The following is a 22,444-nucleotide window of genomic DNA, read 5'->3' as shown; positions in this document are numbered from 1 at the left end:
TTTCTACAGAGGCAGGTGCAAGCACATCTGTTACTATGGAAGCTGCCTTTGTACGACCACATGACATTTCTTTGCTATCTCAGAGTCTGGAAACAAGATCGATGTTAGCTTATTTCCACAGTCTTCTGACCTGGTATGATTGAGAGTGTTGCACAGTGTGGTAAACACTTGTTATTTCAGCAGCCGTTACCTTGTCTATGTTTGAATCTTGTTTGGGCTTTAACAGGAACATGTCCATTGACTGGGAAGCCTCCTTTGAGCGACACGTTTTGTGTGACTCGCAGATTTTCTGTGCCGTTTCACGTCGTACTCCCCGCCGTGTGAAACAGAAAAATCAGTCTGACAAACATTACAAAAAACTCTGTCAGAGCTGCCTTGGATAGGTTTAACCCAGAGGTACGTGCTTTCCCAATCTTTGTTGTAACAGCATTTTCTTTTTTTCGCTGCGGTCTCCATAATCTGTTTTTTTTTTTTTTTTTTTTTTTTGCTGTTCGCCGTGGACGTTCAAGTCCTGCCTCCTAGTTTGACTGACATTCATTTCAATCTAATCAGCCAGACAGACTGCGTGTTATGACCAGAGCAATAGAGTAATGACAGCTCTCACTGCTTTTGTCACACAATCGGGTTATGAACGCCAGATTTCAACACAAAATCGGGAGTCTGTTAAATATGCGGGACAACGTCTCAATTTGTGGGACGTGTAAAAAGTGACGGAAATGTGGGACTATCCCGCACAAAGCGGGACATCTGGTCACCCTATTACAGAGTCCAGAATGAAGTCTGAGGCATTCAACAGCATCTAGAATAAAATATTTTTACACTTTTAAATCAAGACGTATGTGAAAAAGCGTAGTTATGATCAGAGATCTACTTGTTCTTTACAGGTTTATATCAACCACTACGCCACAGAGGAGCCTTCACACTTGTCTGTGTTCTTGTGGATTTTTTCCTCTTCATTTTGGATGTTGTATTGAAAATGAATGTGTTGAATCATCAGATTTGATCATCCAGACTTCAGAGTTTCCCCCTGACAGCCTCAGTTAATTTTCCAGACACATGACATTCACATTGAAGAATTTCACATCTTACTTTTATTTGACTCTTTACGAAAGAGGAGCCTTCACACTGGAAAAGTCTATTAGTCAATAAGTTCTGAAGCTGTATAGCATAAATAGTATAGTATACCATACTACTATACTGTAATATACTGTACTATACCATACTATACTATACTATAGTATACTATACCATACTATACTATACTATGACATGCTATACTATACTATACCATACTATACTATACTATGACATACTATACTATACTATGAAATTCTATACTATAGTTTACTATGACATTCTATACTATACTATGACAAACTATGCTGTACTGTGACATGCTATACTATACTATACCATACTATACTATAATATGACATACTATACTATACTATACTATACTATACTATACTATATTATGACATGCTATGCTATACAATGGCATACTATACTATACTATACTATACAATGGCATACTATAGCATACTATACTATACAATACTATACTATACTATACTATACTATGACACACTATTCTATACTGTACAATGACATACTATACTATAGTTTACTATGACATAGTATACTATACTATACTATGACAAACTATACTGTGCTGTGACATGCTTTACTATACTATACTATACTATACTATAATATGACATACTATACTAAACTATACTATACTATAAAATACTATACCATAATATAATTTGCTAATTTTACCATATTGTACTCTACTATACTATACTACAACATACTATACTATAGTATTACATACTATAGTATACCATACTATACAATACTGTACTATGACATACTATACTATACTATACTATGACATGCTATACTATACAATGACATACTATACTATACAATTACATACTACAGTATACTATACTATACAATACTGTACTATGACATGCTATACTATACAATGACATACTATACTATACTATACTATACTATACTATACTATACTAAACTATACTATACTCTACAATGACATACTATACTATACCATACTACAATATACTATACTATCCTAGGACATACTATACTATACTGTGACAAACTATACTGTACTATGACATGCTATACTATAATATACTATACTATACTATTCTACACTGTACTATACTATACTATAATATGACATATTATACTATACTATGACTATACTATACTATACTATGACATACAATATTATACTTTACCATACTATACTATACTATAGTATACTATACTATTCCATACATACCTTTCCATACTATTCTAGACCATACTAATAACATACATTTTCATAAATACTATAATAAAAATACTATAATATACTATGCTATCCTGTGCTATCCTGTCGCATACAATACTATACCATTCCATTCCAAACATACTTTTCCTATACTATACTTTACCATAGGAAAGGCAAATTTATTGGTATCGCAAATTTCATGTACAAGACAATTCAAAGTGCTTTACACCAAACATTACAGCAGGGTGCAGAAAGCAATACAAGTGCACAATTCCACACCATTCAATATCATACTATTCTATACTATACTATATTATGGCATACATACAATTCCATACTATACTATAACAGACCATACCATACCATACTATATATAATATACCATTTCATACTATAGCAAACATACTATTCCACACTATTCCAGATCATATTACTATACCATATTATTTATATTAAACTATACTATAACATACATCCTATTCCACACCATTCAATATCATACTATACTATACTATAATATACTATACTATACTATACATATCATACCTTTCTATGGCATACATAGAGAAGCTCAGAGAGGTGAGGTGGGGAAAGATTATTTAAACATTTAAAAAACAAACATAAGGAGTTTAAATCAACCCTAAAACACACAGGCAGGCAGTGGAGAGAAGCCAGGACAAAGGTTCTGTGTGAGTAAAATACTCCAAGATAGAGGAAATCTGTCACACAGGTATGGTGTGGTAGCAGCCACTGTTAATGTACAGAGCGCAGAGCCAGCATTCAGCTGTGTGGTGAAATGTTGAGAGCAACAACTTTAATTAATAATTCCAGTTAGATTCTTTATTCGATTTCATCAAACTGCCATGCACGCCATAAATCACAACTTAACTTTTAACCTTTACCTTTCAATTTAAGTCAAACTTAGAATTAAATTTCGTCGCAAACCTGATGAACGACTCCTGTAAATGGTCTCTGGAAAGAAAACTTGCTAAGAAGCATCTGATTAAGGGATCTGGTCGGTTAATATGACACAATAAAATAATAAATGTGGAGCTGAAGAGGTCGAAGTGTTACCTTTAGAGAGGCACGTGAATGAGGGGGGATCCCACTGCTGTATTTCCCCGAGATGATCCCACACGCCAGTGGAGACCATGTCATAGCACCAATGCCTGCATTCCCAAAACAAACAATCACATATAAACACTAATGATCAATAATAGTTTTATAATATAGTGTAGTAAGGAAACTGGTAACAGTATCAGTATGAACCAGGCCAGCATAAACTTACCCAAAACTTATACTGATTGATGAAATCAAAATAATTATTAATTAGCCACCCACCATAGTCTCATATATCGTAGTTTTCCTAGTTAATTATCAATAAAATGCGCAGTACTTACTGGTGTATATTCATTAAATGACGACTCGCATACAGAGGCAGATGCTTACCGATTTTGTGAAAAAGTTCAGGTAGTTGCACTTCAACCTTCTCTCTCTGGAACATGTGGTACTCCGCCTGCTCACAGATTGGTGGGATCTGGTTGAACTGGCGTGCAACAGAGTATGCCTCCTGCAGAAAGCATCAGGAAAACACAGGAAATCTGTTATTTTGATCCAATTTTTCACCACCTGAACACCTCACTGTGTTGTCTACCCATACACAAGAAGATGTGACATATAAATAACAAACAAAACCAAAGGAAACACAGAATGACCATCTTTGTGGCATTTAGAATAACCTTTTCATGATGGAAGTTGCTGTTGGTGTGTAATGTAAAGGGTTTAAAAGACTTCTAGAAATTATATTTCAACGTAAAACCAATCAGTCTATATTATTTCAAATAATAAACGTGCTTCCTTTTGTGTTGCTTCTTTTTATTGAACTGCATCTAGTTATCTCTCTTTTTCCCGCAAACACTAGGAAACCTCTGCTGGAAATGGTGGAGTGTCCTTAAAACAGGACTGAGGTCCTGCCTCAAGTATGCTTGGATTTTGAGAAAGGACTGGAGCTGGAGGTCGACCAGCAGATTGATGGAGTACTTCCTTAAAAAACGCGCTGCAGGCGGGGGTTTATGCTGACCCTACACAGACGCTGCACAAGTATAAATCCAGCTCAAGTCTCTCAGTTGGCCTCGGAACGGCTCAGGATCTGAGGAACCTAATAAGCAATGAACATATTCAGAGTTCGTTTTAAAACTCACCATGATCTCCATGGAGGTCCACCGTGATGTTCCCCAGTACATAGCCATGCCCTGGTTTATGACAAAGGTCATTGCCCTCACGGTCTCTGGCAACACAGCCCAAAAGAGCCAAGTTAGAAGAACTGGACCCAAGCTTTCTGCCCAATGTTAAATCCTTTAAAAGCCTAATAACATTTTTATGTTTTAAAATAGTCAAGAAATGCATCAGAACCATGTAATTTGACATCTGAATATATTCAGCATGAAACCTAAAGCTTATTTAACACGACTAAGATGAGTGTTTTCATGTAAAGCATGTTGGGAGTTGAGGACACACACCTTCTATGGGTGTATTAGGATCTGGTCGATTTGCAAAAACCACGTCTACGTACTCCAGTTGCAGTCTGTCTAGTGATGCTCTCAGACCTGTTTGATAAATACAACATGTTTACATATGCATTTATTTTTAAATGGTCCTGATCAACAGCTCTCCAGTGTTCTGAAGGTCTTTCGGCTCTTTTTCACTCGTTTTCAGTCCAGTCCTTTTACCTAACCAGTTTCAGAGGAATGTGTCAACAAGATGATTGTCAAAGAGCTGCTGGCAGAAAACACATCTCGGCATGGTGTGCATTCCTTACACCCCTTCCTTTTTTTAGATTATGAGGCTAAAATGATGTAAAATGAATGTATCAACAGATATCTACTATCTATCCTCACTAAACTAACTCCAGCTCAGCTGCTTTGTGGCGCCAACGTGCATCAGAAACATCTTCTTGGCTTTATTCCAGCCATAGAGGAGCATTATTTTTCTTCTTTTCACACACACATAGAACTTTCTGCTCACTGGTTGATCTTTGGCTGCTCCTGATTGGACGTTACCGTCAATCTAAGCTCTCTGATTGGTGGAAAGTCTGACAGAAAGTGGCTTCATCATCATGTCCAGGTCTAAATAGAGGTCTCTTAGCAACATAGTAGTGATAGTGATGTTTTTATGATGAAATGTGATAAATAATGCTTCTGTCATGGATCATGGTGGATTTACCAGATAGAGTCTGGTCTGGTCTGGTCTGTCTATCTATGGAAGGGATAAGGGTATCTTCTCTGCTTCTCTAACATCCCTTCACCCAGTAAAAGTCAGTTAGATGTTGTCTCTTGTCTTGTCCTTTTCTCTTTTTTGTCACTTCCTCCAATAATGTTCTCTTGCATTTCTTTTCTCAGTCAGCTATGGTGTGCATCCAGAATGTTCAGTGTCTTGATATCCAGTTGCTGGCGTGTGACGCAGTGCAAAGTGCAGCTGTAATCTGACGCCCTGGGCGTGAAATATGAAGTGTTATATCTCAGCCTCAGGATGCTGTTTAGCAACAACAGTTTCAGGAATGAGGAACGTTTGGTGTTTAAGGAACGTCAGTGTGCCATCACAATCAGTCAGAAGCAGAGTTTCATGGTGAGAAAGTAAAGTTGTAGAAAAACATCCTGAATCAGGACCTGAGAGATGCATCTGGAACTTCAGTTGATCTATCTACTGTTGTCCAAAGACTCATCAGAAATGGTCTCCATGGAAACGTGGCCTACATGAGGCTGAGGTATGCCAATGACAAAAGAACTGATGGAGACCTCAACTTAATGAAGCAGTGTGGGATCATGTTGACCAGACCAGAACAAAAGGCAGAACATCCAAGAGAAGGAAACTTTGGAAAGTTCTTGAAAAAGTCTGGAGAATTATTCAAGACAATCTAAGACAGTCTGACTAAGATGATTCAGGCTGTGTGGAGGAATAAAACTGGTGAGAGCAATGATTCATTTACAATTCTGCTTTATTCTTGTACATAGTGTGTAATGTATGTAGTGATCAGAACATCTGAGGGGTACTGGAGTGATCCACTGGACCCTAGAAGTTATGGACTGGGATGGGATGGGCTGGTTTCCTACAAATCCCATCTTATCCCATCAGACTGGTATCTGAGTAGTTTTGAAGTTGCATGAACAAATCACCCTCTGTCATGTTCTGACATACACAACGTACACTGTTGAAGAGCGAGGAAAGCCTTACCTTCAATTATATGTTTTCTAGATAATCCTCTTTCCATTTCAGCTCTGAAAAACAGAAATATTTCATTGAAAACTTAAAAACTCAAATTCTAATAATATCACATAAAGAATCATCTGTAGCTAAATATGGACGTAAAACCTCCAAACATCTGATCATAGCCGCTACAGAAAGCCAACCCCCTCCAGCTAACAGGGATATAATCCAAACCAAATATCCTGAAGAACACTTATCCTGCAGCTAAAGTCAGCTTAAAAACAGGTATTTTGATATTAAAATGATTGAAGGCTTTTGACTGCTCATTACCCTTTAAGTTTCTTCTATAGCAAACATTTACTGACTATAATGAATTTATCAACAATTTGAAGATAAAACAGTTTGTTATTTTACAAAACTTTCAAGTTTTGACCATTTTACTGTTAATGGTAATAAAATATCTTAACTCAGTCATGTCAACTATTTATTAAAATCCATGGATATTTGTCTTTTGCTTTTAGTGCAAACTTTAAAGGGTTAAAAGTGTCTGAGCTGTCATATCTGCATCCTTCTGAAAGTCGAGCTAATGATAATAAGTGCTACATGATGCTGGAGAGACAGAAGGGGATAAACCTATTGGACAAGGCCTTTGGTTTTAATAAGTAAAAAGTTACTCAAGTCCTTAAGAATGTACGCCCACTTCCCTTTAGTCTTTATTTAGTCTCAACCACCACCTCAACCACTGCCTCTTTAAATACTGGTATTTTTCTTCAGTTCTTTAAATGCATTGAAGGAATTCAGAAAAAGCAACCTGACGTCATCCCAGGAAACGGAAAGACCAAGACCTACAGAATAATCTGCAAAATACACAATCACATTAAAACAAAGACTTAATGAATCTACACCGCTGGATTAACCCATCGGATTAAGAGTGGGTGAATAGAGGATGGATGGATGTATGGATGTATGGATGGATGGATGGATGGGTGGATGTATGGATGGATGGATGGATGGATGGATGGATGGATGGATGGATGGATGGATGGATGGATGGATGGATGGATGGATGGATTGTTTTTAAGTGTTCGTTATTAGTAATATCCTTAATACAACTCCTTATTCTAAAATATGTTTAATTCATTTAAATAAAAGACAGAAAACTGGAATTAATGAAAAAAGAAGGGAAAAGATAACATATACATACTTTCCACCCCAGAAGATTTTGGTGGTGATGACTAAACTGGAACGTCTAAATATAAAACACAGTAAAACACAAATCATATACTATTAATTTTCACGTCTCTCACATGATGCTTGGAAAATACGCTCACTGGCCACTTCATTAAGCATACCTTCCTGGACTTGGACATGAAAATCCCAGTAAATAGTCAGACCAACAACCATGCCACGTTCAGTCACTTTAGTCCCCTTTCTCCCTCATTCTGATGCTGAGTTTGAACTTCACCACGTCTACATGACTAGATGTGTTGAGCTGCTGCCCTGTGATTGGCTGACCAGATATTTGTGTTAAACAATTGAACAGGTGAACCTATGAAGTGGCCAGTGAAACTATATTTCAAACAAAACAAAGTATAATGTATGACTGAAAATATGCATGTACCATAAAACCAGTTGAAGATATTTGTAGTCATGATTTGTTTACTCATAAACCCGTGAAGGCCCAACCATGGACTTTATATGTAGAATGTAGGCAGCAAAATATACATTTTCTATTATGTTTTTAAATGTGTGCACTTTATGCAAATGATGGCTGTGTTGTTCAATAAAAGCCTTGTGGGTCACTTTGATTTACTACCCTTTTGAGTACTAAGTGGACAAAAAAGTCCTCTCCTAAAAATACTGCTATAAAAACATTACAGATTAAACTGTTTTACACTTTTCTTTTCAGTGTAATCTTAAAAATCGACTCCAGTCCTAATCAAAACTATATAATATGAAATTATGTAATTATTCAAATTATTATAACCCTTTAAATTCCAGTTTGATGACATGTCCCTCTTTTTATTAAAAAATAAAAGGTTATTTTACGTGTAGAGTTTGGGAGACTGGGGATTTTATGTAAAAATTTGTCTTAAAAAACTAGAAATAGTAACAAAAGTGAATTTGATGCAGTTAGTTTCTCTTGGTTTCTTTGAATTAATAATTTACTAGCCTTTTGTGTTTGATAAAGAAGGGAAAATTCCTCTCCCGCCAAAAAATTAGATTCAGTCCTAATCAAAAATCCCAAATATGCAATAATTATATTTGTTTAAACCCCTTAATACTAGTTAAATAACACAGTGTTACTGTTTTAAGGGGAAAACATAAAAAAATCATGTGACCAAACTGGCTTTTAAAGGGTTAATTAATTTGAAATATTTACATATTCGGTATTATTGAGTAGGACAGAACTTGATTTAAGAAAAAAATGAAAGAAAAATACGAATCAGTCGTGTTTTTATAGCAGTTTTTTGTCCACTAATGCGCTGAACAGGTAATAAATTTGTCTTGTTAAACTTTAAGAAAAATCCTAATTGCCATTTTAAAGTTCTTCAAGAGAAATGCTAGCTAACAAAAGAATATTCCCATGTGGGGTAAGACAAACAAAATGGTGGGAAAAAAAAAAAAAAAGATAAAAATAAAATAAAAGTAAAGTATCACAATAACTAGGCCTGTCTGGAAACACATGATGCTGCAGATGAAAACACAAAAAACTAAATTAGGTTTAAAACTCAGTTTCAATAATTTTAATTATTATGAACAAACACACACTGACATGAAAACAGACTTTACCTCCATCCTTTTTTCTTTATTATACTTCCCAACACAACTTCAGCCCTGGGAATGGAAAGGAAAGGAAAGTCACAAAAAAAGCCTTCATTTGTCAAAATATCCCTTATTTCCCAAATACATATATATATATATATATACATATACATATATAAAATCATTACACACAGACGCTGTCTGATGACATGGAAAGACATTTTATTCAGTACAGTGAAATTTTTCTAACTTGGACCGAACTTACTTTCCACCGTTATATATTTCAGCTGTGTCAAACAGGTTTATTCCATTCTCATATGCATAAGTCACCAGTTCCTCCGCCACCTTTGACAGAAAAACAGCAAATGACAAAGATGAGCAAAATAGGATTTTATCCTCAATCCCTCAGATATTCCCATATCCTGCAACAACCTGAAAAGATGTTCACCGCATGATATCAATATTAGGTTAGTTTAGTTTATATATTCAAATCATTCTTGATACAATGCAACAAAAACAAAAACAATTGAAATACAGGAATGAAAAGGAGCAGAAAGAAGAAAAATCAGATTTAAAAATGCTCCTCTTTTCATTAACATTTAATCCTAATCCTGGATGGAAGTAAAATACGACTTAATACATATAATAACATAATACAGAGACAGAACACAAAACATGGACAACAGGACATTTACATAAAAATGTTGTAGAATTAAAAGGCATCTAGTTAAGAATATGTCTAAAAATCTCAAATAATAATAAAAATCATCGGGGTTACATGTGGTGAGCACATTGTTGGTCTGTTTTTAACTATTACTTTAATGTATTTATTTCCCTGACGGTTGCGGGTAGTTTGTTCCAGGAATGTGTGCCTCTGAATGACGTCACCATTTCACACAAGTTTGTTTACATTAGAAACTGTGAATCAATACTAAACCATTTCCTGAACTTTCCTCCAATAAGGTTAAAAATCACAATAAGTATGACACCAGTGTGACACCAGTGTGACACCAGTGTGACACCAGTGTGACACCAGTGTGACACCAGTATAACACCAGTATGACACCAGTGTGACACCAGTATGACACCAGTATAACACCAGTATGACACCAGTATAACACCAGTGTGACACCAGTATGACACCAGTATAACACCAGTGTGACACCAGTATGACACCAGTATAACACCAGTATGACACCAGTATAACACCAGTGTGACACCAGTATGACACCAGTATAACACCACTATGACACCAGTATGACACCAGTGTGACACCAGTATGATACCAGTATGACACCAGTATAACACCAGTGTGACACCAGTATGACACCAGTATAACACCAGTATGACACCAGTATGACACCAGTATGACACCAGTATAACACCAGTGTAACACCAGTGTGACACCAGTATGACACCAGTATAACACCAGTATGACACCAGTGTGACACCAGTGTGACACCAGTATGACACCAGTGTGACACCAGTGTGACACCAGTATGACACCAGTATGACACCAGTGTGACACCAGTGTGACACCAGTATGACACCAGTGTGACACCAGTGTGACACCAGTGTGACACCAGTGTGACACCAGTATAACACCAGTGTGACACCAGTATGACACCAGTATAACACCAGTATGACACCAGTATGACACCAGTGTGACACCAGTGTGACACCAGTGTGACACCAGTATGACACCAGTATAACACCAGTATGACACCAGTGTGACACCAGTGTGACACCAGTATGACACCAGTATGACACCAGTGTGACACCAGTATGACACCAGTGTGACACCAGTGTGACACCAGTATAACACCAGTATAACACCAGTGTGACACCAGTATGACACCAGTATGACACCAGTATGACACCAGTATGGACACCAGGTGACACCAGTGTGACACCAGTATGGACACCAGTGTGACAACCAGTATGACACCAGTATAACACCAGTATGACACCAGTATGACACAGTGTGACACCAGTATGACACCAGTGTGACACCAGTGTGACACCAGTATGACACCAGTATAACACCAGTGTGACACCAGTGTGACACCAGTGTGACACCAGTATGACACCAGTATGACACCAGTGTGACACCAGTATGACCACCAGTGTGACACCAGTGTGGACACAGTATAACACCAGTATGACACCAGTGTGACACCAGTATGACACCAGTATAACACCAGTATGACACCAGTATGACACCAGTGTGACACCAGTGTGACACCAGTATGACACCAGTATGACACCAGTTTGACACCAGTATAACACCAGTGTGACACCAGTGTGACACGGGTCATCAAAATCTGCTACACAACAATATTTTATAACATAATCCTTAATTTTTAATTTAAAAAAAAAGTACTTAGCTGGCCTCATAAAACATCTAGTGGCACATGTTGTATAAAATATATATAGAAAAAAAGTCCCTGGATTATTCATATATTTATTTTATTTTATCGCTGTTCTAATTATATTTGCTAATTCTTTACGTAAAAACAAACATTCTACAGATGCATACTTGTGTGTATAAAAGTTATATGAAATGAGTCATACTGATGTTATTTTTCTGTTATTGACTGTTATCTTCATCACTTCTGCACAGCAGATGCAGTTTTCAGAATATTTTATTAATCCCAGAGGGAAATCGATCCAGATCTTGTCTCTACAGCCCTCCTGCTTCGTGGCGTTTGTACATTTCTACATGATGTGCCGTGCAAGCTGGAAGCACTGAGATTATGTGTGCTTCCAGGTGTGTTCTCTCACCTATGCTTCCTGTAAAAGATGAGCATGAAATACATTAAAAAGAACAGATTCACGTATTCTGTCTTACCTCATCTGTGATCTGGCCTCCAAAGGTGACCCACGTGCCTGCACAAAAACAGAGTTATTTAACTTTTTTCTTTAGAAGAAGCAGACTTTAGTTGTAAAAGTAGAGTTTAAATAAGAGTGAATTGTGAGCCATGACTGGATTTGAAGTCAGTTGAAAGTGTGAGACTGTTTCACCATCATATATATTTTATATTCGTTTCAGTATAATAATGACTTAATGGTTAAGAGTCAGCATTCAGTAGATTTCTGATAAAAGATGAAGGAGTGCGTGGTTATCTTTAGAGGGCCTGCGTAGCATTAGGTAATAGATTCAGACTCTTACTGGTTTTCACAGCGCTTGCTTTGTGCTGAGGGGAGTCTCCAGATATACTGTATATCTGAGGGGAATTGCTCATGAAATCTCTTTGCTTCTAAATAAATATCCTGAAATTCGAATTCATCTCAAGTGGTTACTCTCCATCAATGGACTCGGGGGAATCAAGGAATTCCTTCAGGAGATAAAAGGTGGGGCTGTTGCAGTAATATCACAACAATGTGGAGACGCCTACAAACCAAACATCCTGACGTCTCCATCAGTCCCAGCACAACGCAATCCAGCGCTGCATCAAACCAGCGCTGAATCAGCGCTCCCCTCTGTATCCAGAATTCAAAAAACTTTATTAATTCCAGAAAAAAATGTTCATTCATGATATTTTAGGACACATTTGGCTTTATTTAGGCTTACTGTTTACAATGAATGTAAATTTTACACCTGAGCAAAAAAAAAAAAAAAAAAAAAAGGTACATTTGTTAAACATCTACATGTATTCACACATTTATGATTAATTCTAATATTGACAACACCCCATCCAGAAATACATCAAACTATGCTAAAGTCCAGGTATGTTGAGAACAAGGACACAGCAAGGGATGAGGTGAAACAGGCCAAGGCTGTGGGCTTGACTTCAGATATGCGGACCTCAGTTAACATGGACGCCTACCTGGAAGTAACATGCCACTTCGTTAATGAAAGCAACAAACGCTCCACCACCGTCCTTGGAGTGTTTCCTGTGTCACACACAGCTGAACATCAAAAGGGGGCCATGATTGTTCTTCTGCATTCATGATGGATACAGAACATGGTCACATGTTTGTTCACTGGTAATGCACCTAATGTGATTGCCTGTGCACAGATGTTACAAGTGCAACACGTGCCTTGTTTTGCACACACACTGAATTTGTTAGAAAGCCGCTGAGCTGCATGCAGTACGTCTGCAACCAGGGCAGAAAGGGGGCTTCTTTAAGTCTGGTGCCACAGCAAAGCAAAGCTGCCAGAAATTCAGGTGTGAACGGGAAAACTCGTGATGAAACTCATCCAGGAAGATGAGACGACGTCCGCTGTAGTGTGCCTCTAGAGAGAGAGTGGCGTCATCTCCGTTCACTGCAATGGTTCAGTTTTTTCACAGCAATGGCGGCGTATGGAGCCCCTCAAAGTTCCCGGAAGTTAGCAAAAGCTAAGCGACGGTCAATGTATTTCAATGGAGCAGATTGTCGGAGCTACACTTCTTCAAGGTAAGATGTTTTAATAGTCATATTTCCATATCAGTTGTGCATCTAAATCAACTGACATGAGTAATTAATATGTTGGCGGATTGTCACCGTCTAGATTAATATATTAGAGATTACAAACCGATAAAGTTTATGCTCAGCACACTGATAGCAGCAGATGCCACAGGCTGATGAATGTAAATTCTGTTCGTCAATATAAATTGATCCAACGCCGTTGATAGCGAGGTTAATGTGTAGGGAGAGCGATTGTAGTTACATTTTTATTTAATTTTAATATATTTATAAGGCTGTGGAATTATGGACAAAGATATGAAGATGATTCTGTATGTGGGTCATAATGTGTGACCACCGCATTTCACACATTTAACACTATAGGCCAGGCCAATAATTACACCGTTCATTTTACATAATAACTAGAAAGTGAGCTGTTTTGTCAAATAGTACAGCCCATACAATTATACAATATTAGGGCTGTCATTTGATATTGCAGGGTGAAAAGTTCAGTCATATATATTCACTATATATTATACTATTATATATTAATTATGTTGTATTATCAGTTCTGTGGTTGCCTGACGTTAACTGTGATACTGTTCTTCTTCACCTTCCTGCTTTGGCCACTTTTAAGTGTTTCCTGTCTTTTTTTCTACATTCTGCAACCTCAACCATATAAATCTCTCTGTGATGTGTTTAATTTAAAAATAAACTTCCCAATGATATGGTCTTTGAAAATGTGTAATGCATTGTTTTAATATGATACTTCACATATTTTTTGTTTTCACAGCCCTGATGGTGGTCAAATGTATCCTGCTGACTTTGGCATCCATATTTTCCTTCTGTCCCTGTCTTTGGGGAAGCCATACATACGCAAGCCTTTCTCTGAGCGATTGGAGCATCCCCATGCAGCACAACATACCATGGTTGAAGACTGTATTCAAGGATAGCAGAGAAAAGAAATGGCTAGGACATGCTGATCTAGTCGAGTTTTATTGTAAGGAATCTTTTTAGGTATTAAATGCATTTGGAAAACAAAGGGTGTTTGTCTGATTTATTATGTGTATATATAGGGAGTAAGTCTTGGGATAGTTAACAAATAGTGATAGAAAGCCATGTATTTTCCATGAATTTTGAAATCAAAATTTTATTTATTTGCCAGGATTTCTGTAGAAAACATTATATGTGAGTCAGTCTGCCTCAGTCAAAATAAGTCTTAAGACTAAAAGCAATTCACACAAGTAGATAGTAATAAGTAAGAATAGATAACCCATTTATTTTAAATGAATTGGATCTAAATTTTATTATTTGGATAAGATTTCCTGTAAGAACAGTTATCATTATGCTGTGAGCTAGATTTATTGTGTAGTCACTGATAAATCATTGTCGGTCACCTGTTGGTATGCCTCAGTCTGAAAGATAAAGTTAACAAAACAGAAAATATTATGATTTACATGCTGTTGATGTCAAAAGGTTTAGTAAAACTTTGATGATCATATCAATGAAACAACTATAAAAATATGCAGAGCAAAGCCTTCATGATCATTATTTACGATTATCGTAGTTTTCCTATTATTTTGTATTGGCCGCCAAGCACTTCCTGGAACTTTTGGAGGCTACATGGACCACGTGATCGGCAAGCGTTTTGAGCTTCCGGTGGCGCCACTCTCTCTCTAGAGGCACACTAGTCTGCTGTAGCAGCGTGGGGGCGGAGCCTGGAAGGATCCCTGCCGTGTCAGCTCTTCTGGATCTGCGATTCAAAGTTATGGCTTATAGATCTTCAGAAAATTCATCCAAAACTGTGAAAGCTTTGACATCCGAATGTTCTGCTGTCCTTCCAGCAACTTCTGTCCCATCAGCATCAGCCACCACATCAGGCCGGTGAAAATGAAGACGAGCCTCTGGGATGTTTCTGACTGCAGGGTTGGAGAAATCACCCGAGTTACTGCTGATGCGACGGTTGAGGTTCAGCGCTATATCTCAGCTCCATATCCACCAAGGGGACATGAACCTCTAGATTACTGGACTCAGCATGTCACCATATTCCTTCATCTCTTTCAGTTGGCCAAGACATTTCTCTCCATCCCAGCCACATCAGTCTGTTGCGACAGAATATTCTCCAAAGCAGGAGAGATTTTCAGCAAGAGGCAAAACGTGTCAGTACAGCTGAGCAGATCATACTTCAATGTACAAAAAGCACCTCCTACAGACACTGACTGGCTAAAATAATACATCCTTACACACAAATATCACTATAAACCAGCACAAATGTTGGTTTACCATTATGTGATGTAGAAAAGAAGTTTGAGAACCTCTGATAGACAATTTAGAGACAGAAATCCACCTGACAGGTTGAAGGGAAATCATATGCAGGCACGAGGGGAAAAGTCTGTCAAATGTCAGCATATTTGTATTTAATTAAACAAGAAAATTCCACCCGTACGTAATCCTCTAATGCAGGGCTAATCCACGCAATCCTACAAGGGCCGCGGTCCTGCAGGTTTTCCAACAGGAGCAGAGAGACTGGAAAAACCTGCAGGACTGAGTTGAATATCTCTGCTCCAATGCATGGATGTTAAAAACTGGTCCTTGAGAGCCACAGTCCTGCAGGTTTTAGATGTTTCCTGGCCTCAACACACCTGATTCAAATTAAATGGATCCAGCATCTTGTCAAAGTTCTGCACAATGGCCTGCTGATGCAGGTAAACCTCTAAAACCTGCGGGACATGGCCTTCAAGGACCAGAGTTTGACATCCCTGCTCTGGTGGCTTTGAGAGGTAGGGAACAGAAGTCCCATCCTGCTTCATTCCAGAAGAAAAACAGTTTCCTTTCTGTTCCGGAAACATTTTTACATTTTAATATTAATTTTAGTGACATTTATCATTTATTAGTGTGTATTATTTTTTTCATCATTTAATTGATTTTCTTATTTTATTCTAATTATTTATAGAGTTCAGGGTTTATGGTAGATCTGAGCAGCTGGTGTCATTAAAAGGAAAGGCAGTTTATTTGTACAGCACATTTCATGTACAGGACAATTCACAGTGCTTTACATAAAACGGCATTACAGATATTTAGAAATAGTACATAGTTAGTAATAGTAATAGTAATAGATAGTAATAGATACAGTAATGCAGTTGGTTCCAGGTTCTAAAAAGTTCTAAAATGTTCCTGTCAGATCATTTTCATCACGTGCCTAAATCCAATAATTAGTTCATAATGCTGACAAGCCATTATCTCATAAAACAGCTTTTTTTTATGTTCCTGTTAATTCAGAAAAAGAACTTTGTGAATACAATACGCTAACGTACATCTAAGAACAGGTGAGTCTGCTCATCAATTTTTTTATTTACAAAACTGGTGTGTTATCATTTAAAAAAATTTAAAATAAAGTTTTCCACAGTAGAGTACAGACAGGATTGTTGCACCAGTGCTTGCTGGTCACTGCGCTTCCATCACCCCTAGAATCACACAAAACCTAAATATCACAATAAAAACAAAAACTGGTAATAAAAACTTCTACATTTCAATAAAACCTCTTACTAAAAAGGTTTTATGCTTTCATGAGGTGGTTTTTCAAACGTGTCGGTTTAGAAGTATTTTGCAAAGTTTGGATGGAAACACTTTTTCTCATGAACACATCACCAGATGTGACGTAGGGGGTCACATGAGCTGTTAATTTCAAGTAAAGATGGCATTATATGTGTGTATGGAGGAGGAAGCACCTGCAAAACACCTGCAAATCTAAAGATGTCTAAAGATGCTTTAGAAGATGAAGTAAATGTCTTGTTAGCTAACGTCACCAGTTCGGAAACACATTTCTCTGTTCCAGATGTGTAGAAATAATTGTGTACTTTGAGGATTTTTAAGGTCACTACGTAGGTTTGCATTCTATATTTTATTATGTTAAGATATGTAGAAATGTCCTGTTAAAGCTCATAAGCCATGAATGAAACTAAGACGTTGAGAGTTTGATCAAAAATAGTCAAAAAGGTGAGATTTAAAATGATTAATAGCTGAAATAGCTAAATGTGTAAACTGCTCACCGTAGATGCTGTTTGACTCACCTAATCCGAGACAGGACACCCTCAGGCCCGATTTTCCCAGGTTTCTGTTGACAAATGACAAACTAGTCAGAACAATGATTACAGTCTGTTTACCACAGTCTGATTTTACTTCACCAAAATTCAAACACTGTATTCGTATAAACTAAAGTTGGGGCTGGGCACGTTGATGAGTTATCACATTTTAAACTTTTTTTAATCTTTATTTAAACAGTCCCATTGACACACGCAGTCTCATTTACAAGATGGACCTGTTAACCAAACATGCATGTCTTTAGATGGATAATTAATGTTGTCAATTCTTAATTTAACTTTGGTTAATACTTAATAGAACTTTTATTCTTAAGTTCTTTCTCACTGGCTCTGAACACATGAAACACTCTCAGAGGCTGCAGTCCAGTTCTTTAGTCCTCGAGCCAGAGCCAGATGGCCTCTACCTCCACGTCTGCTCCTGCTGCAGCGATTCGTCTGATGTCAACGTTCAGCACAGAGCGGGTTTATCAAAACTAAGTTTTCAGTCTGGCTTAAGGAAGAAAACGAACGAACTCGTCTAACTGGGTAGAAAATTGTGATTCTGGATGGAAAACTGCTCTCAAAGCACAGATTTTTTATTTAATTTTTATGCGGTTTTATTCTGGTGGATACAAGTTTTGGAGGCAATAATATGTCAATAACCCAAACTGCCTTTAATTATTAATTAAAAATAAATTTGGTAAAATTGGCATATTTCATATTTATTCAACATTTAACCATTTCAGGTTCCAGCCCAACAACTTCATGCTGGTTCTTCACTTGTTGCTGCTGTTAGCGTTTAAACTGCTGCAGGCTGCATGATTGCTCTCGTTACCATCAGGTGCTGCGATTAGAAAAGTCTGGTTGCTGCAGGATGGACGTGGATGGAAGCTGGAGAGAATAAAGGGATTGAAGTGGAAAAATAAAAACACCACTTTTAAACCTCAGACAAGCTTTTTTTCTGCCTTTTACAATTTATTCAAAATGCAGCCATTTCAGCACATTTAAACAATATTTTTTCTACTGACTCCATCTTTATAATTATTCCTGCTAACTACTGAAAACCATCTTTAGTGGCTCCGCAGCCTTTCGGTTCAGCTGTTCATTCTTTCATAATTCTTTAACTTTTGTGGCAATGTTGAAACACATGAGCTCATTTTTATCAAAGACTTCTTTGCTTCTACTCATGCAGCCTGCGCCTGTATGGTGGCTAAACAGGAGGATCCCGAGGCCACAAGTTCAATACCAGGAGGGACCATGTGACGCTTTGGTCTTCAACCCAGCAGGAATGTTATAGGAAATGGGCAATACTTTATTTATTCCTCAGGGATTTAGATTTTTAGTCACTAGAAAGCTGAATAGAAATCAGTTTAAAAAGCTATTTAAACCATTATCATCTACAGAACCTAAAGAAATCCCAAAACCGGCTCAAACAAATCTTATAAATGCAGTTGAAGTTGGAGTGAACTGCTCCCAGGAATTGATCTAGAATATGACTGTCTTACATTTTACAGTAAAATTAAAAAAATCATTAAACAATTCACTCACACGATTAAGAACAGATTAAAAGGAATTTTACGTGGATAAATTATGATATGATGAAAGAGTGTGATCATATTCTAAAACAAAGGAGGCCTAAGAAACGAAAACGACATTTTTGTATGGAAAAAAAAACAAGGTGGTGAAAAAAAGGCCATTTTTTTCTAGCTTTATATTAACATAAAGAAAAATGTAGAAATGATTTGGAACCGTCGCTGACAACATTACAGTGACAGAAAAATGTTGGAAATGAGACTGAAGACAATGAAACAGCAGAGGCCTTCAATCACTATGCAGCGGTCCGAAGGCCTCAGGCCGTCATCGTTCATCCAGTTGAATCTGTTCTTGCAGTTTCTACGGGACCCGTTTCCTCTTTAAAACATCACTGAGTTAAAGGTGCTGAAGCTCATGAAGTCGCTCGAGCCTCTGAGGCAGAAGAAATGTTTGGGCTGGACTCTACAAAGCCCCCTGACCGTGGCTCGGCTCGCTAAGCCCAAAGAATCTATTATCAGCCCATCCATCTGTAATGGGAGGTTTCTGAACACATGGAAGTCAGCACTTAAGTAATTACTGGCCAGTCAGTATTCTCCTACAATGTTTAAAATTCAAGGAAAATTTGTTGCAGAACAAATTATAACTCACTTAAATATTAACTCACTCCACCCAGAGCAGTTTGGATTGAGAGCGAATCACGCTACAGAAAGTAGTGCCCTTTTTCTAGAGGATAAAATACACGATCCAGGCGAAGCTGCAGTTTTCTGAGACTTGATGAAGCCTTTGAAACTGTTAATTATCGCATTTTATTTAATTCTTCAGTGTATAGCTTTGTTTCAGCTGCCTTTTATAATAATATATTCAACATTCAGCAATTTTAGATAGATCCATATGTGGCAAGACGACATGTGAGCAAAGCAAGAATAAGTCAGTTTTCAGGCTTGGGGTCGTAGACAACCACAATTTATTACAACATTCTGCACACCAAACATCCTACATCCCTCTGCAGTCCAACCAGTCTGCTTGGCAGCACTTCCTATATATACATATTTATCCTGAGGCGCCACCCTCTCAAATCCAACAGGCCTATCACAGCCGACCCCTAAAAAATAAGTTAACGAGATAATTAACAAAACATGATACTGAAATATTTCCCATGTGCTCAGTTCTACAGTATATAAATTAACTATTCACACAGGATCATGGAAAATCAGACAAGATATTTGGTACAATCCTCAATGTCCTTCTAACTTCTAATTACATCCATTCAATTATTCAGTCAAGCCTGAGAACATGCCCACGCACAGTCTACACGAAAACCCCACTGTGGACAGGCCTCCTCCCTGAACACTAATTCTTTCTTAGAAGAAAAACAGAAGTAAGAAGAAAAACAGGGATGACCGACATTACACAGTGGATGTTAGGTGCCCCTAATTCACCTTTACACACAAGAGGTAAGAAAACTCAGGAGGGAGCTAGTCCCTCCAAACAAAGCAAATCCAACCTAAAACCAGCAGGAACACGATGCTTTTCTTTCTTTTAGCAGAACGTTTACCGTTCTGTCACCTTTTCAGAAATATTCAAATACATGAACTTCTGAACAAAAATGTTCTTGCTTCCTCCTTCATTTCTTTACTGTGTCCTTATTTATCATTTTAGGACGGCGTTGGAACAAGTTCTGAATTCCTGCCCAACCACAGCGAACTCCACACCCCTCTCCTGCATACCGCTATTATCAAAGTACAGGAGCCCAGAGTGACCAGCTGGGACTTTGGTAACAACAAAGTCTGCCATCACTGATGGAAAAAGTTTCTGCAAGACCACAGTCTTCCAGAAGACATCCCTTAAGAGGAGTTTCTGGATGAGGGGCTACAGCCTCAAAGAAGCAAGTCCCCCATATTATCCTCAACATCATGGAAAATACAATGTTTTTCCAGGATGTTCCCGTCCTTGTCCAAACAAGGTGGAAAGAGCTGCGTTAGAACTCCTCCTCTAGTTGGGAAGTGTTGGAGTTTTCTGGATTAGACTGTTGAATCTGGATCAGGAGTGTTGGGACAGCCGGTGGAGTGACTTTTCTTTTAAACAACAACTCTTGTTTTTCTGATTTTTCAGATCTCTTGTGTACGAAGAATACAAAGAGGAGGGAAGGCCGACCTACACACCATCAAAATCACAGGTTCTTTTAGGGGGGGGTGGGAGAAAAATGGAAAACTGCATTTGATACTTGACTAAATTGGAAATGTCACTAGTTTCAGTTTTGCACAAATCTGTTTACAGAATTCGATAATATAGAATATATAAATTATATATTTTTAATAATAGCTTTGGTTCATTGAGATTCAAGAATTCTGTCACCCTGAAAGGTAGCTGCAAGTTTAATTGGTTAATGGTAGATTTTCTTTACATAAAATAGATTTAGTGCTGATTCCATATTTTGAAGATTTTTTTTTTCTCTTACATGTTCTGTTTCATTTCTTTTTTTCAGTTGAGTGAAGATAATCATGTTTGTTTTGTGTGTTAATCTGCTGAACCAATCAGTGTTTGTCTGCACGTTAACGGACGTCTTAGATCCAGAAACCTGCATCACAGAAGCTGAATGTGTGTTAAAGGTCGGCCATTTTAACCAGAACGCATCAATCAGCTGTTTTTAGAGTTCAAGGATTATTTCTTTCATTTCCATAAACACAAGATGCTTCTAACAACACGGAGGCATCTTTTTATGCCGTCAGTCTGGTTTTAACCTGTTTGCAGAGCGTCTTGGTTTTAAAACCCTCAGCTTGTAGCTTCAACACATCCAAAGAAAAGTGTAACTAGGACATTTTTTATATGAACGGAATCTATGTCGTTTTCCTCAGACGATAACTGAGCATTCTAGCTAATGTGCATCAGATTTTCCATTTAGAAAACAAGCAACTCGTTTCTTTACAAGCCTTAACATCAATTCAAAGGTCATGTTTTAAAAACAGGGTTAAAACTTTGCTTTTTGGTGAAATTTAAAGCTGGTTGGGAATGACTTGGATGACCCCCAGCTATCCCTAAACTTGTGATGAACCATGAGGGAAGCAAGCCGAGGAGTTGGACCATGACAGGAGGCTGGCAGGTGAGCTTTGAAGGGTTTGGTGTGAAACTGCAGGAAACAAGAACCTAAATTAGAAAACTGGCTAAA

At 37.6% G+C, this 22,444-nt stretch overlaps 1 pseudogene; it reads right to left on the bottom strand.

Moving 5' to 3' along the window:
* LOC121651128 overlaps window positions 1–22,444 on the bottom strand; it is a 29,270-nt pseudogene that overhangs the window by 5,307 nt on the left and 1,519 nt on the right.

This window comes from Melanotaenia boesemani, chromosome 13, assembly GCF_017639745.1.
Source record: "Melanotaenia boesemani isolate fMelBoe1 chromosome 13, fMelBoe1.pri, whole genome shotgun sequence".
NCBI classification, from domain to species: Eukaryota; Metazoa; Chordata; class Actinopteri; order Atheriniformes; family Melanotaeniidae; genus Melanotaenia; species Melanotaenia boesemani.
This window is presented reverse-complemented; position numbering and strand designations above follow the sequence as displayed.